The sequence below is a fragment of the Pleurodeles waltl genome, chromosome 8 (genome assembly GCF_031143425.1).
Source record: "Pleurodeles waltl isolate 20211129_DDA chromosome 8, aPleWal1.hap1.20221129, whole genome shotgun sequence".
Lineage (NCBI taxonomy): Eukaryota > Metazoa > Chordata > Amphibia > Caudata > Salamandridae > Pleurodeles > Pleurodeles waltl.
This window is the reverse complement of record NC_090447.1, coordinates 953,040,851-953,065,714: the sequence shown is the minus strand read 5'-3', so window position 1 is coordinate 953,065,714 and position 24,864 is coordinate 953,040,851.

The window sequence follows — 24,864 nt, the reverse complement described above, 5'->3', positions numbered from 1 at the left end:
AGGGTAGACTGCCCAACAATGATGGTCCTCAGGAGGTCAATGACCTCCTCACTGAGGGCAGCAGGGGTGACTGGGGCAGGGCCTTAGGTGCCTGGGGCGAAGGAGATGGCCGGCTTCCTGGCCTTGCGGGCACGGGCCGAAGGCGAGGGGCTGCTGGGAGGGCGGAGCTGGTGCGCTGGGTGGCGGCTGTACCTGCAGGATCGGTGGGCACGGATGTTGCCGCCACCGCAAGGGAGCTCCCTTCCGAGGACGTGTCAGTGTCGCTGACGTCTCCACGGGTCCCCGTGGTGGAGCCCCCCTTGCCCTCCGTCTCACTGGTCATGTCGGAGTCCGTTGCATGGCCCTCTGGGGCCATGTGAGATGCAGCTCCCTCTTGCGCCGATGCCACTTCTCCTCCGCCTGATGATGCTAATGTACACATTCACAGAAAAACAAAGAAAATGGGGGGGGGTGGAAAACATAAAGACAAGTTGAGTGCATGCATTGGGGACACCGTTGGCGGAGAGGACAGACACAGAAGCCCCCTGCACTACGCTGCGCACTTGGGGTACACTACTCATTCACTGGGACATGCCCTACAAGCTATGGGCGACAACTGCCCACAGAGTATACACTGGTCCATGAATCGCGTTACTAGTCACCCTACAGAGGTGGGGGCGGGGGCACAGGACCATACCTCACGGACGGGCCTATCCTACAGAAATCGCCTTGGCCTAGGGATACCCACAGCCCTCCTCCCCCACCCAGGCACCTCCACTGCGCGCAAAATAGCTGAATGTGCTGGTACTCACCCCCTTGTGTCTGCTGTGATGTCCTCAAGCGCCCATCTAAATCGGGGTAGGCCACTGCCAGGATCCGGGACATCAGGGGGGTCAAGGTACGACTGGCACCACTCCTAGGTTGGGAGGCCATCCCCAGCAGAGCCTCCGCCGTCTTCCTGCTCCTGCGGCGGATGTCCTCCCACCTCTTGCGGCAGTGGGTGCCCCTTCTGTTGTGGACCCCCAGGGCCCGGACGTCCTTGGCGATGGCACGCCAAATGTCGATCTTCTGATGGGCGCTGACCTATGTGACATGTACAGGGGGGGAAGAGAAACATCATCACTTTTCTGCATGCTCGATGTGAGTGGCCCCCCCTCCCCAACCTTGCCATGTGGCACATGCTCTCATCTGTCGTGCCATGCATTCGTCATTCGCTGCCCTCCCCTCCATCGTACATCCTCCCCACTCAACCCAGGCATTGGGCACTATGCATTGCCCCCCGTGTACTCACCTGTTGGTCTGGAGGACCGTTGAGTAGCGCATACTGGGGGAGGACCCCGTCCACGAGCTTCTCCAACTCCTCGGAACTGAAGGCGGGGGCCCTTTCCCCAGTCGCAGCAGCCATTGTCACTTCCAGACCGAGGTCACAGCAGCACTTGCAGTATAGGTCATCTCCTGTGGATGCTCAGGTCTCGTGTGATCAAGCAGAGAGAAAATGTCGGTTACGGCCGCGGCGGTGCATACCGCGGCGATGCGTACCGCGACCACCGGCGCTCACCGCCATTGGCTCCTGAAACCCATAGGGTTCAATGTTGTCCAATGAGGCTTTGCGCCGCGGACTGCGACCGCCTACCGCCACGGTGTGCCATGCTTGCGCAATGACCTCACTTCACATTGTCACACTTCACAGGTCAGGCAGCCGCCATTTCAAGGGCCCACATGGCTTAATTCCTACTGCGTCACACATGGCTAGGCCTTGCACCGACAATCATACTAGCCATTCAATCCTGAGAGATTCGTGTACTGTGCATGCTGTGGGCACTTACCTGTGGGTTGCTTGACTCTGTGCTCCATCTTGTCCTTCCTAGGCATCGTCCGCTGGGACTTGCGAGGAGACGGAGGAATGTTCCCGTGTACAGACCGCTGGTGGACCTGTCGACAATGGAAGAAAGACACGTCATACTCACCTACAGACTCAACCGTGCCACTATACAGGAACTGTGTGCCCAGCTGGAGCCAGACCTGATGTCACCCATCCGCCAACCCACAGGGATTCCGCCTCTAGTGCAGGTGCTGTCAGTACTGCATTTTTTTGCCAGTGGATCATTTCAAACTACAGTGGCCATTTCATCTGGGATGTCTCAGCCTATGTTTTCAAAGGTGTTGTCCAGAGTGTTGTCTGCCCTGATGAAATACATGCGGAGCTACATCATTTTCCCTGAGGTGGGTGACTTGCCTACAGTAAAGGGTGATTTCTATGCCCTTGGACACTTTCCCAATATCATTGGTGCCATTGATGGTACCCATGTGGCTTTGGTTCCCCCAAAAGACAATGAACAGGTGTACAGGAACCGAAAAAATTATCATTCGATGAATGTCCAGGTGGTCTGTTTGGCTGACCAGTACATCTCCCATTTAAATGCCAAGTTCCCAGGGTCAGTGCATGACGCGTACATCATGCGAAATAGCAGCATCCCTTATGTGATGGAACAGCTACAGAGACACCGTGTGTGGCTAATTGGTGACTCTGGTTACCCAAACCTGCCTTGGCTATTGACCCCAGTGAGGAATCCCAGGACCAGGGCAGAGGAACGGTACAATGAGGCCCATGGGCGTACTAGGAGGGTGATCGAGCGGACCTTCGGCCTCCTGAAGGCCAGGTTTAGGTGCCTGCATATGACTGGTGGATCCCTAATGTACACACCAAAGAAGGTGTGTCATATCATCGTGGCCTGCTGCATGCTTCACAACCTGGCTTTGCGACGCCAGGTGCCTTTCCTGCAGGAGGATGGTCCAGATGGTGGTGTTGTGGCCGCTGTGGAGCCTGCGGAGAGTGAAGAGGAGGAAGACGAAGAGGACGACAAAGACAACAGGGACAGAGTGATACTGCAGTATTTCCAGTGACACACAGGTAATAATCTACTCCTGCATTGTATTATGTCTGAAACTGTAGTGGCTCTCTACTGTCTGACCTTTCACCCCAATGTATGGTAACTTAGTTGTGTATATCACTTCCTATTTCAATGATCTGATCCCCACGGAGTGCCCTCTGGTTTTTTTCCCCATGGACTACCGCTGTGTGACAACTGGTATGTTGTCATCACAATGTAAATAGAAATGTTTTGTTGGTTACATCGAATACATTTGGTTTAAATAAATAGATAGCAGAATCCAGTTGGTTTTTGTGCAATAATTGTGTTTATTGAAGTTTTAAAATAGGTGTATAGTTCAAAAAGGGTGATGGGTGATGGTGGAGGCATGTCCATGGCAGTGTCCAGACTGTCGTTCCTACAGGTCCATTGTCCATATGCCTGTGGAAGGTGGAGCAGGGGCAGTTCAAGGTTGGACAGGGTGAACAAGTGGGACAGTGGGATGACATCCGGGGGTTTCCAGGCATGGCGGGGGTCTTGACATCCTACTCTGTCTTCTTCCTAGATCTCAGGCCTTTCTTGCGGGGTGGTTCTTGTTCTGCAGGGTGTGGGGTCCGGGTGGGCCGTTGCTGTTGTGTTGGGGCCTCCTGACCACTAGCGCCGGCGGAGGTGGTGGGCTGTTCTTCCTCCATGCTAGTGGCAGGGGCCCTTTGGGGGGCCACATGGTCCCGCAAAGTGGTGACCATCTGGTTGAGTGCCACCACCATTGTACCCATTGCGGCACTGATGCTGCGCAGTTCTTCCCGGAACCCCATATTCTGTTGCTCATGCAGAAGCAGGATCTCCTGCAACCTGGCCAGGACCGTCGCCATCGTCTCTTGGGAGTGGTGGTACGCTCCCATGATGGTGGTGAGGGCCTCTTGGACAGTGGTTTCCCTAGGCCTGTCCTCTCTCTGTCGCACAGCAGCCCTCCCAGTTCCTCTTTGTTCCTGGGCCTCTGTCCCCTGGACGGTGTGCCCACTACCAGTGCCCCCAGGTCCCTGTTGTTGTTGGGGTTGTGGGTTACCCTGGGTGCCCTGTACTGGTAGACACACCGCTGCTTGACCTGTCCTGGAGACAGAAGCATGGGCCCGCTGGGTGGGTGCTGTGCTGGTGTTTCCAGAGGGAGGTAGGTCTGCTGTGGCCTGTGGCTGACTGAGGGTAACCGACTGTCCAGAGGTCCCCGATGGTCCAGGCTGGTCATCAGGTTCTAGGTCGACAGAGCTGCTGTCATCACTGGGGGCCTGTTCTGGGGGTGGGATGGACAAATCTGGACCCTCCTGGCCGGTGTGTTGGCGTTCGGGCCCTGCAGGGGTAAAAGAGTATGGTTATTGCTTTTGTGTGTGCCATGGCGTGTTATTTGTGGGTTACCTTGTCCCCCAGTGCTGGCAGTCCCATGTGGGAGGAGTTGTGAGGGTGGTTTGTGGGGGGGGGGGGATGGGTATGTGCAGTGGTCATGCTTAGGTGATGGGTGTCCATGGTTTGTGTTGGCATTCAGGGGTTGGGTTTGGGTTGGGTGGGTTGTGCTGGTGAGACATTATCAGGGAGTATGTGTGCTGGGGGGTTGGGGGTGAGGGTGGGGGTGTGGGTTGGCATGCTGGTGGTTGGGGGGGGTGAAGTAGTTGAGATTAGACTTACCAGAGTCCATTCCTCCGCCTACTCCAGCGAGGCCCTCAGGATGCAGGATGTTCAAGACCTCTTGCTCCCATGCTGTGAATTCGGGTGGAGTGGGTGGGGGTCCGCCTCCAGTCTTCTGCACAGCGATGTTGTGTCTTGACACCATCGACCGCTCCTTCCCCCGTAGGTCGTTCCAGCGCTTTCGGATGTCTTCCCGATTTCTGGGATGCTGTCCCACAGCGTTGACCCTGTCGACGATCCTTTGGCATAGCTCTGCCTTCCTGGCTATTGTGGTGTGCTGCACCTGTGTGCCGAAGAGCTGGGGCTCTACCCTCATTATTTCCTCCACCATGACCCTGAGTTCTTGGTCCGAGAACCTGGGGTGTCTTTGGGGTGCCATGGGGTGGTGTGGATGAAGTGGGGGGTGGTGTTTGTGGTGATGAGTGTGGTGGTGTGTGGTGTTTTGTGCGTAGATGTGGTGTGGGTGATGATGTTGGGTTCCTGTGTGTGTTGTGCTTTGCGTTCCCTGTGCTCTCTCTCTGTGTATTGCGCCTTGTCTCGGAATTTCGATTTGTGGGGGTTTGAGGGTGATGTGGGTGTGTGTTTTATATAGTGATGGGTGTGTGGGTGTGTTGTTTGTATGTGTATCAGGTGTGTGTATTTCGAATTGTCCAATGTGGCTGTGGTTTGTAAAGGTGTGTGTATTTTGAGCGCGGCGGTGTGTACCGCCAATGGAATACCGCGGTTGAAAGACCGCCGCGTGGATTCCTGGGTCGTAATGGCATGGGCGTGTTTGTGTTGGCGTGACGGTGGAGGTTTGGTCATCTCCAGTTTATCGCTGACCGCTGATGAGGCGGCCTTCAGTGGATGTCGGGTTTTTGGCGGTTTGGCAGTTGTGGGTCAGAATGACCGTGGCGGTTTACCGCGGCCGCGGCGGTATAATGGCGGTCTTCTGACCGGCGGTAAGAGCCTTTTACCGCCGAGGTCAGAATGACCCCCTTTGACTGTAGCACTTACCACATTGTCACAGCTGCAGTACTTAGACATCATAAACTTAACTGACAGAGGCATGTACATGGGTTCTGTCTGAACTTATGGCTGCTTTGCTGCCCTCAAATGCCCATCTACCTCAGGGTGGGCCATCGCCAAAATGCGGGCCATTAGAGAGGTCAAGGTCCTACGGGCACCCCTCCTTCATAGGGAGGACATCCCCTGCTGGACCTCTGTGGTCTTCCGGGCCCAGCATCTCAGGTCATCCCACCACTTCCTACGGTCGGTGCTCCACCAGCTGGTCCACATTGGCTTGGCGATGACACAGCAGATTTATTTTTTTTGGTGGGTGTTAACCTGCATGGATCACACAAACATGCCAATAATAGAAGACAGTTCACTTCAGTAACAGCAATGAGGCAAACATTCCCATCCTCTCATTTGACACTCATGCACAAATTAGCATCTGCATGCATCAACAACTTCACTACTTAACATTTCAGGTACACCATCACACACTACACCTTTCACACATTGGTAAAACATTGGACTCACCTGTTCCTCTGGTGCACAATGTAGCTGGCCACACAGGGTTAGGGCCTCCACCGCAAGCTTTTCCAGCTGTTATGGGGTGAAAGCTGGAGCCCTATCTCCTTCACGACGTGGCACGATAGCTCCCAGAGGCAGAACACATCAGCTCTGGTAGTAGAGGTGTTGCTGGCAGCAGTGTCAGGAGTCAAGTGAGCAGAAGATGACGGTCCGTCTACCATGCACCGCCGGTGGACATCACCATTGGCCCAAGTCGGCCAAAAGCAGCAATGTGTACCAATGCCAATTTACACCACGGTTGTGACTGCCTACCACAATGACAACTTCTGCAGGCGCACTTAGGTCACTTTCACATGCCCAGTACAGTAGGTCAGGCGGCTGCCGTTTTGTGCACTTTCCATGTAGGAACGAGATATGTAATCTGTGTCATAAACTAAGCCCTATATTCTGCGGTATATCTGTAAGTACTGCCTTCATGTTTAGTTCTCTATTTGCACATGTGAGCAGGAAGAGCTATATAACTGAAGGACATGTGGTGATAGCAATGTACACCTATTATGAGGATCCTATGTGCGTTGTTTATGTAGATGATGTACAACAATATGTGTAGGACATGTCAAGTCAGTTGGACCAACAAACAAATACAGTCAGAGATGATTATGCTTGTGTAGTATGTAAGGTGATTGAGGGAATGTGCACCAAGGAGCGTGTCATCAGATGCATAGCTTTGTGCAGTACTGTCGATGTCAAAGGTTGTAACCGACCTCGACAGCAGATATGTGTGACTTGTATATGGACATTTACATGATGTGTGCATGTTTCATGTTACAAAATATTTTAGATGTTTCCACATAGTTACCCTGCCATGAGGACAGGAAGACAACTTTGCAGAACAATGTTCATGTCTCTGTGGACTGAGATAAGTGAGTGGCAAACCTAAAGGTATGTGACCAATGTAAGTGAGAGATCCCTGGGCTGGATCAGCACTGATATCTGTCTGTACCATGGGGTATGTACATTAGGGAGCAAAGGTATGGTCATGTGAGAAGTCTTTACCAGGTGATACAAAGGAACATTCTGTATGCCTTTGGGTTCGTGGGAAGACTAATACATCTCTAACTTCTGATTCCTGTGGATTAGCAGTGTCTCCCACCTTAGCAGACATCTTGATGTTACTGTCAGCTATACTCAATGTGCTGTTTGCATGTCTACCATAAAATGTGGATAGATGTAGCATACTAATGTTTTTTATTCTATGAGTGTTATGCTGATAATGTCCATGTGTGATGTCCATGACATAGGCTGTACAATATGGAGGGACATATTGATAGCAGAGTTGCAATGCATCACAGTTGAATATGGTAGATAAATGACACATACATAGGACCTGTGCTAAAGTGTGATTTATTGTGAACAGTTAAATAATATGTGTGACAAGGAACTAAGAATGACACAAGATAAAAAAAAGTGAAGGGTTCAGTCATGGTGGCTTGAATCATGAGGGTAACTGCTATACCATTTGGATACACAAGTCAAGTGTCCTTGTAGCATGGAAAAATGGAGTGCCTTAAGAACAGTCAACAGAGTGTATCTGTGGCACACATAGGGAACAAGTCAGGAGAAGTTCACTTCCTGGCAGTGGATTTTTTCTTGGCATCTGCTCCTCCTGGATGTTTGGGTGGGAGTCCATGTTTGCGGGGGGTTCCTCTGCTAAAGAGGGTGTGGTGTCTGAGGCATGTATTTACCCTGGCAGGGCATCCATTCCAATAGCAGCTGCAGTTGTAAAAGGGCTTGTCGAATCATTGCTAGTGGAAGAGGCCTGATGTTGTGCTGCAGTCATGTCAGGGTAGTGTTGATGTCCCATCAGCACCCCAGCAATTGAAGTCAAGCAGGTATTTTGTGCCTGCCACTGCTGCATGACTTCCTGGTGATGGTCCTTCTGCAGCTGTTGGATTTCCCCCATCATGGTGATTACCTGGCCCATCATGCCTTGAGAATTTTGGTATGCTCCCAGGACTTGACAGATGGTTTCCTGATCAGTATTGCACCTTGGAGTACTGCACCTTGGAGCCTCCATCTACTGGCCCACAGCATCTCTCCCACGTGCCCCACCCCCACATGCCTGTGCCCCTGGCACAGTGTGCCCTCTCCCAGTGGTGGGAGGACCTTCATTGTCAGGGGTGACAAAAGGAACCTGAGGTACCTGTACTGTGGGGCACACAATGGATGATACAGTCCTTGTGACACACGTTTGGGGGTGAATGGTTGCCTGTGATGTAGATGCAACAGGGCTGGGAGGAGTCAATGTGGGCAGAGTGAGACTGACAGTTGTTGACTGACCTGGTGTCCCTGATGGCCCAGCTTCCTCTTCAGAGTCATCCAGGGGTGTTGTCCTCACTGGGGCCTTCATCCAGAGGGGTTGTGGCAGTCTCTGGTATGCTGCTCGTGGTGACATCAGGAAGGTTACCTGTGGGAGAAGTGGAACACAGAGTTGCTGTTACATTTAGGGTATGGTTGATGTTGTGTGAGATGCAGACAGTGCCTTAAAATGATACCCAGAAATGACAATGACAGCTGGTGCACAATCTTGCTTACTACATCATGAGACTCTATCATTTTCATACCATACACCATTCTTGTGGCTGTTACGCGATGTTGGTAATTATTGGACTGCTGACACCATCTTATGTTGCCAGATTATTGCCATGGGTGTTCACCTTTGTTGCCTTCTGAAATGTCTGACATGATATATTGCACAACAAAGTGGTGTGCAATGCACAATAGTGTCAGAGTAGTAATCCACTATGGGATATAGACATTGACCTCTAACTGTTTGTACTGCATGTACATCCACTTTTACATCAATATTCCCATCCCAAGTAATAATCTTAAGTATCTTTATTTTATGGGCATTGTGATTGGGCACTCAGCTATGGTTGGTGATGATAGTGGAAGTCGGCTATTGCATTCCTGTCACTGCCATTCAATGTTACACACTTGCACAATGAAGATGGCTTATATTGGAAATTGGTTTCACAATCATGACAGCTCACATTTTGTGCACTGTTATGATTTTCACAATGGTGGGTTATTGCATTCAGGGAATTGTAATGCTATGAGTTACTTCACATGCCATTTCTAAGCGCTGTGGAGCCAGGTGAGTTTAGTGGACATGTGGCATGCCAGAGAGGGGTATTAGAACATTTGGACAGGGGTGTGGTGGGTGGTATGTTACTTGGGGTGGGTTAAAGTGGTGAGGGAGCATGCAGGACATGACTAATGGGTGACACATATTTTGTGGGGACTTACCAGATTCCACTCATCCATGTATTCCTGTCAGGACCTCAGGATGCAGTATGTCCAAGACTTTCTCCTCCTAAAATGGGAAAGTAGGGGGAGGAGGTGGGGGCCCACCGCTGGTCTTGAGTACCGCCAGCTGGCATCTGGAGGCCATGGAACGTGCCTTTTCCCTGAGGTCATTCCACCTCTTCCTGATGTCTTCCCTTGTGCATGGATAGACACCTGCAGAATTGACCCTGTTGACTATTCTTTGCCATAACTCCATTTTCCTGGCAATTGATGTTTTCTGGACCTGTGCTCCAAACAAGTGTAGCTCTACTCTGACTATTCTGTCCACCATGACCCTCAACTCCTCATCAGTGAAAAGTGGGTGTTTTTGTGGGGACATGGTAGTGGTGGTGAAGAGAGTCGGGTTGTGTTCAAAGATGAAAGGCTGGAGTAAAAGGTAAGTGGTGAGGTGTAGGTGCTGTGATGTGAGTAGGTGACAGTTGCTGTGGATTGTGTGTGGTAGTAAAATATGTGTTGTGTATGTTGTGCAGGTGTGTGAATGTGTGTAGTGAAATGTATGTGGCTACCTAGTAATAGTTTTTCTCTCTGTGTATGATTTTGCTTGTCTGTGGCTGTGTGTGGCGTTCAGGTTTCAAAGGATTGTGAGTTGTGTAGGGGTGGGTTACATAGTGCAGTGTGTAGGTGTGTCAGGTGTATGGGGTGTTCAAACTATCCAACGTGGTGCTGTGTTCATTGTGCTGTGAGATGAGACCGCCGCTGTTCGCACTGCCAGTGGTCTTCTGCCATTGAAGTACCACTTTTGTGATTTGTGGATCGCAACCTGATGGCTGGATTTCTGTTGGGCTGGCAGGGCTAGTGGTCGCCTCTTTTCATCCTCCATTGTCCTGGTGGGTTCAAGAATTTGGCTGTTTTTTGGCGAACAAGTGTGTCTCTTGATACTGTGGTAGGGTTGCTGCCAACATGGTGGTGTTTTGGCAGCTGCCACCACAGCAGTCTTACGTCAGACAGCAAGGCAGTCCTTCAAGTAGCAAAGCAAATCTTCTAGCTGCAGAGCACTCCTTCATCTGAGACTTTCACAGGCCCAGCAGGGTCTTAGAAGTGTTTCTGAAATTGTTATGCCTTGTTATACCTGGTCCAGCCTTTGTGTGGAGGAGTTCCCTCACCTACCTCCAAAACAGTTTTTGGTCAGCTTTTCCCCTGTGGTTGGCTATAAATTGTCATGGATGACAGAAGACAGGGCAAGCCTGATGTCAGGTCCCTTTGTGGGTGCTGTGGGTAAAGTTATTTAATCAGGGTAGAGTACAGCTCCTCCCCAGCAATCCAGCTACAAAGGCCCTCTCCCACCTACACAAAGATCCCATTTTCACTGCCTGGGTCCAGTACACATTGTAAATGGGATGGGGGGACGCTAACTGGCCCAAGCAGCTGGAACCTTCTAAAAAGGAGTCAGACAAATAGAACAAGAAATTGCCAACTATCTAAAAGCGGCATTTTCAAAATTATAATCTAAATTCTAACTTTACATTTAAAGATAATTTTAAATTACAATTAATTTCAGTGTTCACATGATTCATCTATCTGCTCCCAATCTAAAGTTAGCACTTATAAATTGCAATAAGGTATCCCAATGTTGGTTGTTTTTCACTGTTGTTAAGGCCTATGGGGGTCATTCTGACCGTGGCGGTCGGCGGTGAAGCTGCGGGAAGACCGCCAACAGGCTGGCGGTCTTTTTTTGTGAATTCTGACCATGGCAGTGACCGCCATGGCCATCCGCCGCTTTACCGTTCCGACCGCCACGGCGGTCACGACCGCCGAGCTGGAGACCTGGGTCTCCAGCCCGGCGGTCGTCACATACCGCCGGCGGTATTCCAACCCGCCTGACCCCGGCCTACCGCCATGGATTTCATGCGGTTTGGGACCGCCATGAAATCCATGGCGGTAGGCACTATCAGTTGCAGGGAATTCCTTCCCTGGCACTGATAGGGGTCTCCCCCACCCCCATCCCCACCACGACTCCCTCCCCTACCCCCCCACCACCCCTACCACCCCCAAAAGGGTGCAGGACCCCCGTCCCCCACCCCGATCCCCAACATATACACACACATACACACTTATACGCACGCATTCATACACGCATACATGCACATACACACACCCCCCGCATTCATACACGCATACATGCACATACACACACCCCCCGCATTCATACACGGATACATGCACATACACACCCCCCCGCATTCATACATGCATTCATGAACATACACATCCCCCCGCATTCATACACGCATTCACGCACCCTCTCCACATACACACACGCACACCCCCATGCACGCACACAACACACAACACCCCCCACCCCCCTTCCCTAACGGACGATCACCTTACCTGTTCCTGGTGGTCCTCCGGGAGGGAACGGGACCCATGGGGGCAGCTCCGCCGACGCCACCACGCCATCAGAACACCGCCACAGCGAATCACAGGTCGTGATTCGCTGGGCGGTGTTCTGTTGGCCTGGCGGTGGAGGTGGAGCTGCCTCCACTTCCCCGCCTGCCGCCAGTATGGCTGTTGGCGGCGCTTCGTCCGGAAACGGGCGGAGCGCAGCCAAGAGTCAGAATGGCCCGTGCGGATGACCACCAGCACTGGCGGTCTTCCATACGGCTGTCCCTCGGCGGTCTTACTGAAAGACCGCCGAGGTCAGAATGACCCCCTATGTCTCCTAAAGGCTGTCAAGACATGAAAAACTTAAACACACACCCTACTTTTGACCTTGCCCTATGAGCCTTTAGTGCCTACCTTACCGGTGACATATATGTAATAAAAAGGAAGGTTTAGGGCTGGCAAAAGGTTTTTTTTACTGATTGTGTGTTATGATGCATTCCAGTTAACACATTTTAAAAATCTTTAACAAATGCTTCAAAATGGCCTACGTTTGGTAAGTTTTATAGTTGAATTTATGGATAACTCCCAAAAAAGAAAAATTAATTGTCGTTATTATTCCTCTCATTTTAAAAAAGCTCAAGCACATTGTGGTCTGTTGCTTGGTAATGACATTTTATTTAGTTTGAGCCTACCATTTTATTGAGGTTTAGTCTACCAGGCAGGTAAGCTGTCTCACTGTAAAAAAATATTTTCCACTTACCAGATCTTACAGTGGATTTAAAGTCCATCTATTGCTTACCATTAGTTGACAATATTGTCACTCTTGCTTGCTTCTTATTTGATAACTGAATTGTCCATCTTGTCTGTTCCGCCCTTGGAGCATATCCAATGCTCACTTATAGGGAACTACTTTTTTTCTTTTCACTTAAGCAGTCCATGAGAGTGCATGTCAAATCAATTGATGTTATAAATAACTACATTTAGAAAAAAAGACAAGAAAGGTACCTGACAGTCTCAATGCAAACCTAGCTATTAATACATAGGTAAAAAACAAGTTGAAAAAGATGTGCAAATTATAACAAACCAATTCATCAGGAGGGGCCTTCACTAAGGCAATCAATTCATTGGTTTTGAATATGTTGTATTGAAAACACAAAGGTTTTAAAAAGCAATTTCTGGCCTCCTTCACCCTCATACTGGGACGAACAAAGAAACTGTGCTTAATGTCTTGAATCCAACCCATACAGATTTCACATGTTCCATTCTTATCACCTTTGACAGACTAGTGTTTAAAATTATTTAGAGGTAAAATCTTAACATGATTAAAAATCATCTGGTCCTATGCTCCAAAGAAAACTTCAATTATTCTTGATTCTGATTGAAGGATATACTGTTAGAATAGGGTTTGTATGTTTCTAACAGAGAGCAGTGTGTAATGTCACAAGTGTAGCTTATTCTGGCCATCATATTTTTTTAAAAACACTTTTAGTTGGACTGGTGTTCACATCTGTAGGTGGGCAAAAGTACATTAGAAGTGTGCTACTGCAGCCTTAAGATTATTATTAAAGGCATAAGTTCCTACTTTTCTTTTTAAAAATCCCTGCCTTAGGAAGTCTTTTAAGGTGCCTTATGTCCAGGTAATTAATTGTAGGCCCATGTAATCACATTTACCAAAGATGTGGAGTAGGCGCTGAGAAGGGAACTTTCTAAGCATAATGCTTGGACAGAAATTGCTTCACTTGGGGATATTACCTTCCGAAGAAGCTATCCTTCAAATAAATTTAAAACCGACCATTTGCTTATGGGTATATATTCTATGGCATAATATAAAATGGGAAGTATCTTTGCCTGATAAATATCCAGGAGGGTTTTAAAATATCACCAGTTGGGGAGAGCACTAAAATCTTTCTAAAGCACCTGTATGAGTTATTGCCTTAAGGCCCATATAGGAAAAAAAGAAATGTATTTTCTAGGGAATGGGAGAAGACCCTTTCTAGGTATGTGTATGTTGCTACTATGTCAAGGTTCCTCAACCCAACCTCCAATTAAAAGAGCAATACCGCCTCTATCCCTCAAAAAGGCAACAGTCTAAGTGACATTTATTTTGAAAAAATTATCTTCCGCAAACTTAAAAAGGGCTTCAAGATTTCACTGAAGACCAATAGATGTGAAGTGAAAGATGACTCTGTCGTCAGTGTTCAATAAAACATGCAACTTTTGAAGTGTAATTCAGGGAGGAAAGTGTTCATTTTAATAAAAGAGGCTGGTAAATCACTGAAACAAAAGTGGAGCTAAGATACATCCATGTTTCAATTCATTTTGTATTAGGATCTTAGGAGTTGGCACTGTGTGTTCCCATTAAAACTCTGCACCAAGTGGATGTTTGAAGTGCAATAATAGGTCTTAATAAATCGCTAGGAATCCCCGGTCTAACCAGTTCTCTCCAAAGGGTAGGTCTATCGACCCTGTTAAAAGCAGTAGAGAAGTCAACAAACACAGAATATAAAACATGTGTTTTAGACACTACGTATTTGTCAATAACAGTTTGAACTATTGCAATGTTATCAGTCACTGAGTGTTTGGGTCTGAAAACCACCTGAACTAACAGAATCACACCCATTAAGTTTGCCCAGTCCTTGAGGTGATCCAAAATGCTTGAGACAAAGATCTTCCCAGTTGAATCAAGAAGGCTGATTTGACGAACATTACCAGGAGAATTGTGAAGGGCCAACTACACTTCCTGTCCATGTGCATGGAATTTGCCCTATACGGTAACAATAAGAAAAAGTGGGATGAGAAATGTATTCCAGCCTTGTGGGTCACTCTGTAATATTTTTACAGGAATCTTACTGGCACCCATTGCTGCAGTAGTTCTTGTTTTCCTCATATCCATCTTAATCGGTTTTCCCTTTGGTGGTGTCATATGCCAATTAAGCACATGACATCGCTTTATGGGCTCCCCTCAGTTACCTGGTGCAGAGTTGTTTACATACAGTTCAGAAAGGTAGTTAATCAAGTCCAACTGAGGGATGGGTATCTCAGCAGGATTCTGTGAATTTAGAAAAAAGCTGCTCAGAGATTTTACAGTATTTTTGTTGGGCTGCTTGTTGCAAATCCACCCAATTCAGATAAATTTTTTGTTGTTGATTACAGAGCATATTTTTTTTCTTTTCCTTCACAGAGCTTGAAGTTCTTTGCCCCTGGTGACAGAAAAATTAGGTATATTAATGCTGAATGGGCTTATTTAGCTTTCACTCAAAATCGGCATCCTTTGGATCTTTAATGGAAAAGCATCTGAAATTATATATTCAAATATTTGGATAGGATTTCTTTCTTCTAGTGTATGTTGAAACCACAGGGACGTCAGTACTGAATTCATCCTAGTTAATTAATAGTCCAAGTAATTTGATCTTGGTTACAGGCTATAGTAGCTACTCTGTTTCTTTCTGTTAAAGACCAGGATGGATTTTGTTGTAGTTGCACCTTGAGCTTTGTATTTAATACTTCATGGTCACTGCCTTGGACAAACACAGATTTAAAAAATGAAAGTTTCTGAAATAGATCATGTTAGCCCTGACAGTCTTAAGGTGGGGACCCCTAACTGTTTGCCTGCCTCCCTTCACCTTTTGGCCACTGGTTTTGATGGTTTTAGGATTCTGCACACTTTACCACTGCTGACCAGTGCTAAAGTGCATATGATCTCCCCTTAAAACATGGTGACATTGGTTCCTACCCAATTTGCTTATTTAATATATTTGTAAGTCCCCAGTAAAGTGCACTACATGTGCCCATGGCCCGTAAATGAAATGCTACTAGTGGGCCTGCAGCACTGATTGTGCCAGCCACATAAGTAGCCCCCTAACCACGCCTCAGACCTGCCATTTCAAGGCCTGTGTGTGCAGTTTCACTCCCAATTCAACTTAACATTTAAAAGTACTTGCCAAGCCTTAAACTCCCCTTTTTCTACATATAAGTCACCCCTAAGGTAAGCCTTGGGTAACCCATAGGGCAGGGTGCTATGTAGATAAAAGGCAGGGCATATACTGATGTAATTTATTCATCCTGGTAGTGTAGAACTCCTAAATTCATTTTACACTGCTGGAAGCCTGCCCTTTTCATAGGATAACATTAGGGCTACCCTCATATACTGCTTAAGTGGTAGATTCGGATCTGAAAGGAGTAACCAGGTCATATTTATTATGGCCAGAATGGTATTAGAAAATCCTGCGTAATGGTGAAGTTGGATGTAATATTACTAATCTAGAAATGCCACTTTCAGAAAGTGAGCATTTCTCTGCACACAAATCCCTCTGTGCCTAACAATCCACATCTGGCTAGGTTAGTTGAAAGCTCCCTTGTGCATTTCACTCAGAAAACTCCAAACACATGATGCTCAGTCACACCTGCACCCATCTGCATACTGAATGGGTCTTCCTGGGCTAGGAGGGTGGAGTGCCTGACACTAACATTTGAAAAGACAGTGGCCTGCCCTCACTCAACGGAATACCAAACCCCCTACTGGGACCCTGGCATACAGGATGGAACTGAAAGGGGACCTGGTGCACTTCTAAGCTACTCTTTGAAGTCTCCACCACTTCAAAGGCACATTTGGGTATTTAAACAGGGACTCTGACCCTACCACCTCTGATACTTCTGGACAAGATACCATGGGTGAAGGAACTCTGAACCAGAACCTGCAGCCTGCCAAGAGGAACTGCCTGGGTACCCAAAGAACTCACCTGACTGCTTTTCTGCAAAAGACTGCTGCCCTGCTGTTGCCCTCCAGGTGTTAGGATAGATCTTGCCTCCAGTTCCTTGAAGTCTAAGGGCCAAGACAACTTCACCCTGCAAAGAACTCCTTGTGCGGTGAAAATACGATGCACAGGCTGCCAGAAATTATGCAAAGCCTGTACTGCGGTGAGAAAATCACCGCACGTTGAACCGAAATGACGCAGCCCTGCTCCCCGAGAGGAGATCGATGCAGCGCCAGCATTATGACCGGAAGTTCGACGCACAGCCCACTGGATCAGCACATAGCCAAGCCAGAATGACGGAGCCCAACTTCCTTTGAGAAGAATCAACACGGAGCCTGCCGTGCAAAAGAAGTCTCCCCGCATCGCCCACCGGAACAACGCAGCTCCTGTGGCTTTGTCCTCCATGCCCATGATTTCTCTGCATCATTCCCTGGGCATCCTAATACCCTGCAACCTGAAGAGGATCCAAGTCTTCGCGCCGTAAATCGACACAAAGACCTGGCTGCGTGAAAAATATTGATGCCTCGTCTGTGTGCGCCCAGACAAACTGACGCACACCTCCCCGTTTTCCACGCATCTCCTCCTCTGTGGCCCCTTGCGGATAATTTCAATGCAAACTAGGTACTCTGTGCTTGCAAGAGACGCTTGTTACTTTTTAAAGACTAAAGACTCTTTTTATCATTCTCTAAAGTGATATTTCAACTTGCACTTATCAAATCTTGATCGTTTTGACCTACATTTAACCAGATAAATATCCTGTATTTCTCTAAACACAGTGTGATTAATTTTTGTGGTGTTATACTGTGATATTGCGTGATTTATGTAACAAATACTTTACACATTGCCTTCTAAGTTAAGCCTGACTGCTCAATGCCAAGCTACTAGAGGGCAGGCACATGATAATTTGGATTGTGTGTGACTTACCCTGTCTAGAGAGAGGGTCCTTGCTTGGACAGGGGGTAACCTGACTTCAAACCAAAGACCCCATTTCTAACAGATCATAACTAACTATAATATAATCATTAACAGAGGTGCCAGTAACCCCCTCCTCTTGTATAAAGTACCTGAATATCCACATCATTTGTTCCATTTAGGATCACACAATTTTTTTCTATGTATCAGATCTAACAGCATTCTTCCTCGTTTATTTGCCTTTGCGTTAGTCAGGAAGACTTGGTCGGGGATGTACCAGGCTTCATCCAGATCCTTATTTTTATGGGCTTTATTTGAGATGTTTGAGGTTTTTGCATTAAAATCACCCATTATTGTCATTAATGTCTCACTCAGCAAATAATTGTATTTCAGTCCAGGCAGAACATAGATATTAAATAAAAGTAAAATGTCTGCAGAATGAACATTTGGTTTGTGAAGTTTAATTTTGATGCACTGCACGTTGTTTCACAGGAGGTGTAATATTTCACAATCCTACTGAATCTCAACTGAAACAATGATATAAAGACCACCCTTGGCGTAGCCTTACTTAACCCTCAAAGCTTGGACATAGATAACATAATAATTATCCCAGTCAAATCTTGTTGTGGACCAAGTCTGTTGAAGACAATTAATTGCTGTGAATAATCACAGCAAACTATTCAAATTATATATTTTCAAGCTGGCCAAATTCCCGGAGATGATCTCCAAATTATTGCTAAAAAGGGAATTTATGAATACTGTTACATTTATTTTGTTTAAATTCCTTGAAAGCCCAGACCAGGAGACATCAGCTTTCATATTATCCCCTTTATCAGGCTTTGGTTCCATATTTGCCTTTCTCCTTGGTCGATATATACTGTGAGTGTATCCTCAGAGCCACTATCATGCACATTCAGGTGTGAAAGGGAAGGCAAGGGATAGTCTTCCCTGTGTGGCTCCTGTCTACTTTTTTTGTGAGTTGTAGGAGAATTAAGAAGTCTTTCACTATTCTGTAGCAGTATTGTAGGAATACAATTTGATCAAAATTCTATGTGTGCTGTGGGGAGGTCTTGTTTGTTGGGGAAGGAGACCCACTTTATTTCAGAAGAAAAAAAGGCATGGAGTTGTGGGTAGTTGTGGAATAGACCTAGGACTTTTTGTCTATTTAACGGGTTATTTCCATCTACAAAGAGATCCATAGGCTTGAGAACTTGGAAGACATTGGGAATTGGCTCTACCTTTGTTAACTCACTGTTGGAGTTTACTGCAGAGACAGCATGAGCAGAAGGCCTGCTTTCCATGGGAAGATAGGACTTGCAAATTCAGGAGCCAGTGGATTTAGTTGAGCTTGTGTTTCCTTTCCAGATGGAGGAAGGGAAATGTTAAGTACTCGTGTGTCCTGAGAGATTGCCTTTTTGGTTGTTCTACCTCTTGATCCGTTAATTCCAGAAATAGAACGATCACCTATCTGTGAAAATTGTATTCTTTGGGAACTTCTTTTAGTGATTCTACAATTTAACTTTTTCTTTTTCCTCACGTTACTCTTGTCCTTTGCCTTAACCACTTCGCTGCCAGGCCTTTTCCCCCTCCTGTGCCAGGCCTTTTTTTGCCTATTTGGGGCAGTTCGCGCTTAGGCCCTCATAACTTTTTGTCCACATAAGCTAACCAAGCCAAATTTGCGTCCTTTTTTTCCAACATCCTAGGGATTCTAAAGGTACCCAGACTTTGTGGGTTCCCCTGAAGGAGGCCAAGAAATTGGCCAAAATACAGTGAAAATTTCGTTTTTTTCAAAAAAATTGGAAAAAGGGGCTGCAGAAGAAGGCTTGTGGTTTTTCCCCTGAAAATGGCATCAACAAAGGGTTTGCGGTGCTAAACTCAGCAGCTTCCCAGCTTTCAGGAACAGGCAGACTTGAATCCGAAAACCCAATTTTTCAACACAATTTTGGCATTTTACTGGGGCATACCCCATTTGTGCAATTTTTTGTGCTTTCAGCCTCCTTCCAGTCAGTGACCGGAATGGTCATGAAACCAATGCTGGATCCCAGAAACCTAAACATTTCTGAAAAGTAGACAAAATTCTGAATTCAGCAAGGGGTCATTTGTGTAGATCCTACAAGGGTTTCCTACAGAAAATAACAGCTGAAAAAGAAAAATATTGAAATTGAGGTGAAAAAAACATCAATTTTTCTCTACTTTTTACTCTGTAACTTTTCCCTGCAATGTCAGATTATCGAAAGCAATATACCGTTACGTCTGCTGGACTCCTCTGGTTGCGGGGATATATAGGGTTTGTAGGTTCATCAAGAACCCGAGGAACCCAGAGGCAATAAATGAGCTGCACCCTGCAGTACGTTTTCATTCTATACCGGGTATACAGTAATTCATTTGCTGAAATATAAGGAGTAAAAAATAGCTATCAAGAAAACCTTTGCATTTCCAAAAAGGGCACAAGATAAGGTGTTGAGGAGCAGTGGTTATTTGCACATCTCTGAATTCCGGGGTGACCATAGTAGCACGTGAATTACATGGAATTTCTCAAATAGATGTCTTTTTTACACACACCCCTATATTTGGAAGGAATAAATGTAGAGAAAGACAAGGGGCAATAACACTTGTTTTGCTATTCTATGTTCCCCCAAGTCTCCCGATAAAAATGATACCTCACTTGTTTGGGTAGGCCTAGCGCCCGCGACAGGATATGCCCCAAAACACAACGTGGACACATCACAGAAAACAGAGCTGTTTTTAGCAAAACACAACCTGGACACATCACAGAAAACAGAGCTGTTTTTAGCAAAGTGACTACCTGTAGATTTTGGCCTCTAGCTCAGCCGCCACCTAGGGAAACCTACCAAACCTGTGCATTTCTGAAAACTAGAGACCTAGGGGAATTCAAGGAGGGGTGACTTGTGTGGCTCGGACCAGGTTCGGTTACCCAGAATCCTTTGCAAACCTCAAAATTTGGCTAAAAAAACACATGTTCCTCACATTTCTGTGGCAGAAAGTTCTGGAATCTGAGAGGAGCCACAAATTTCCTTCCACCTAGCGTTCCCCCACGTCTCCCGATAAAAATGATACCTCACTTGTGTGGGTAGGCCTAGCGCCCGCGACAGGATATGCCCCAAAACACAACGTGGACATATCACAGAAAACAGAGCTGTTTTTAGCAAAGTGACTACCTGTAGATTTTGGCCTCTAGCTCAGCCGCCACCTAGGGAAACCTACCAAACCTATGCATTTCTGAAAACTAGAGACCTAGGGGAATCCAAGGAGGGGTGACTTGTGTGGCTCGGACCAGGTTCTGTTACCCAGAATCCTTTGCAAACCTCAAAATTTGGCTAAAAAAACACATGTTCCTCACATTTCTGTGGCAGAAAGTTCTGGAATCTGAGAGGAGCCACAAATTTCCTTCCACCCAGCGTTCCCCCACGTCTCCCGATAAAAATGATACCTCACTTGTGTGGGTAGGCCTAGCGCCCGCGACAGGATATGCCCCAAAACACAACGTGGACATATCACAGAAAACAGAGCTGTTTTTAGCAAAGTGCCTACCTGTAGATTTTGGCCTCTAGCTCAGCCGCCACCTAGGGAAACCTACCAAACCTGTGCATTTCTGAAAACTAGAGACCTAGGGGAATCCAAGGAGGGGTGACTTGCGGGGCTCGGACCAGGTTCTGTTACCCAGAATCCTTTGCAAACCTCAAAATTTGGCTAAAAAAACACATGTCCCTCACATTTCTGTGGCAGAAAGTTCTGGAATCTGAGAGGAGCTACAAATTTCCTTCCACCCAGCGTTCCCCCAAGTCTCCCGATAAAAATGATACCTCACTTGCGTGGGTAGGCCTAGCGCCGGCGACAGGAAACACCCCAAAGCGTAAACGTGGACACATCCTAAATTTTTGAAAAAAACAGAGGTGTTTTTTGCGAAGTGCCTACCTGTAGATTTTGGCCTCTAGCTCAGCCGGCACCTAGGGAAACCTACCAAACCTGTGCATTTCTGAAAACTAGAGACCTAGGGGAATCCAAGGAGGGGTGACTTGCGGGGCTCGGACCAGGTTCTGTTACCCAGAATCCTTTGCAAACCTCAAAATTTGGCTAAAAAAACACATGTCCCTCACATTTCTGTGGCAGAAAGTTCTGGAATCTGAGAGGAGCTACAAATTTCCTTCCACCCAGCGTTCCCCCAAGTCTCCCGATAAAAATGATACCTCACTTGCGTGGGTAGGCCTAGCGCCGGCGACAGGAAACACCCCAAAGCGCAACGTGGACACATCCTAAATTTTGGAAAAAAACAGAGGTGTTTTTTGCGAAGTGCCTACCTGTAGATTTTGGCCTCTAGCTCAGCCGGCACCTAGGGAAACCTACCAAACCTGTGCATTTCTGAAAACTAGAGACCTAGGGGAATCCAAGGAGGGGTGACTTGCGGGGCTCGGACCAGGTTCTGTTACCCAGAATCCTTTGCAAACCTCAAAATTTGGCTAAAAATACACATGTTACTCACATTTCTGTGGCAGAAAGTTCTGGAATCTGAGAGGAGCCACAAATTTCCTTCTACCCAGCGTTCCCCCAAGTCTCCCGATAAAAATGATACATCACTTGTGTGGGTAGGACTAGCGCCCACGAAAGGAAAGGGCCCAAAACACAACGTGGACACATCACATTTTTTTATAAAAAGCAGTGCCTACCTGTGGATTTTGGCCTGTAGCTCAGCCGACACCTGAGGAAACCTAGCAAACCAGTGCATTTTTGAAAACTAGAAACCCAGGGGAATCCAAGATGGGGTGACTTGCGGGGCTCTGACCAGGTTATGTTACCCAGAATCCTTTGCAAACATCAAAATTTGGCCCAAAAAACACTTTTTCCTCTCATTTCGGTGACAGAAAGTTCTGGAATCTGAGAGGAGCCACAAATTTCCTTCCACCCAGCGTTCCCCTAAGTCTCTCGATAAAAATGGTACATCACTTCTGTGGGTAGGCCTAGCGCCCACAAAAGGAAATGGCCCAAAACACAACGTGGACACAACATATTTTTTCACAGAAAACAGAGGTGTTTTTTGCAAGGTGCCTACCTGTGGTGTTTGGCCTGTAGCTCAGCCGGCCCCAGGGGGGGGGGTGCAGAAATGCCCTAAAATAAATTTGCCCCCCCAACCCCCACCCTCCCCCGCCGGGAGCGACCCTTGCCTACGGCGTCGCTCCCCCTGCGTGACATTGGCGCCAAAAAACAAATCCCCGGTGCCTAGTGGTTTCGGCCCCCTTGGGGGCAGGTTGACCTAAACTCAGCCAATCTGCCCCCAAGGGGGGCAGAAATGGCCTAAATACAATTTGTCCCCCAGGGGAGCGACTTTTGCCTGATGGGTCGCTCCCCATCTCTAAAAAAAAAAAACAAAGAAAAAAAAAAAGAAAAAAAAGAAAAATTCCCCTGGCGCCTAGAGGTTTCTGCCCCCCCCCCCCCCGGGGGCAGATCGGCCTAATAATAGGCCGATCTGACCCCCGGGGGGGCAGAAATGGCCTAAAATAAATTTGCCCCCCCAACACCCCCCCCCCGGGAGCGACCCTTGCCTACGGGGTCGCTCCCCCTGCGTGACATTGGCGCCAAAAAACAAATCCCCGGTGCCTAGTGGTTTCTGCCCCCTTGGGGGCAGATTGACCTAAAATTGGCCAATCTGCCCCCAGGGGGGCAGAAATGGTCTAAATACAATTTGCCCCCCCAGGGGAGCGACCCTTGCCTGATGGGTCGCTCCCCATCTCTAAAAAAAGAAACAACAAAAAAAAAAAAACACAAAAAAAAAATTGCCCTGGTGCCTACAGTGTTCTGCCCCCCCCCCCCCCGGGGGCAGTTTGGCCTAATAATAGGCCGATCTGTCCCCCGGGGGGGCAGAAATGGCCTAAAATAAATTTGCCCCCCCAACCCCCACCCCCCCCGGGAGCGACCCTTGCCTACGGGGTCGCTCCCCCTGCGTGACATTGGCGCCAAAAAACAAATCCCCGGTGCCTAGTGGTTTCTGCCCCCTTGGGGGCAGATTGACCTAAAATTGGCCAATCTGCCCCCAGGGGGGCAGAAATGGTCTAAATACAATTTGCCCCCCCAGGGGAGCGACCCTTGCCTGATGGGTCGCTCCCCATCTCTAAAAAAAGAAACAACAACAAAAAAAAACACAAAAAAAAAATTGCCCTGGTGCCTAGAGTGTTCTGCCCCCCCCCCCGGGGGCAGTTCGGCCTAATAATAGGCCGATCTGTCCCCCGGGGGGGCAGAAATGGCCTAAAATAAATTTGCCCCCCCAACCCCCACCCCCCCCCGGGAGCGAACCTTGCCTACGGGGTCGCTCCCCCTGCGTGACATTGGCGCCAAAAAACAAATCCCCGGTGCCTAGTGGTTTCTGCCCCCTTGGGGGCAGATTGACCTAAAATTAGCCAATCTGCCCCCAGGGGGGCAGAAATGGTCTAAATACAATTTGCCCCCCCCCAGGGGAGCGACCCTTGCCTGATGGGTCGCTCCCCATCTCTAAAAAAAGAAACAACAAAAAAGAAAAACACAAAAAAAAAATTGCCCTGGCTCCTAGAGTGTTCTGCCCCCCCCCCCCCGGGGGCAGTTCGGCCTAATAATAGACCGATCTATCCCCCGGGGGGGCAGAAATGGCCTAAAATAAATTTGTCCCCCCGCCCCCCGGGAGCGACCCTTGCCCAGGGGGGGCAGAAAAGGCCTTCCCGAAAATATGCCCCCCCTGGGAGCGACCCTTGCCCAAGGGGTCGCTCCCTTTTGTCAATAACAATAAAAAATAAAAAAAATCCCTGGTGTCTAGTGGTTTCTACCCCCCTTGGGGGCAGATTGGCCTCATCAAAATAGGCCAATCTGCCCCCAAGGGGGGCAGAAATGCCCAAAATATAATTTTCCCCCAAGGGGAGCGACCCTTGCCTAAGGGGTCGCTCCCCACCTCAATAAAAAAAAATGAAACAAAAAAAAATGGTCCCTGGTGCCTAGAGGTTTCTGCCCCCAGGGGGGGGCAGAAAAGGCCTTTTCAAAAAAATGCCCCCCCTGGGAGCGACCCTTGCCCAAGGGGTCGCTCCCTTTTGTCAATTTCAAAGAAAAAAAAAAAAATCCCTGGTGTCTAGTGGGGTTTCAAAAGCCGGATTGCAAGCAATCCGGCTTTTGAAACCCTCGGAGGGACTTCAAAGGGAAGGAAATACTTTTCCTTCCCTTTGAAGCCCCTCCGGGCCTCCCAAGTGATTGAAAAAGAAATGCTTTTGCATTTCTTTTTCAATCGCGCTGGAAGCAGAGCTTCCAGCGCGACTAGGGAGGCCCCTGTGACAAATCAGCGCGCGCTCGCGCGCTGACGTCACAGGGGGGGGTGGGGGGGGTCGGGGGTGGAAGGGGAAGGGATTCCCCGGTCAGCCCTGACCTAGGGGGGTGGGGGGGCGGCCCTCGGGAGGAGCGCTAGCGCTTCTCCCGAGGGAAGCATTCAGGAC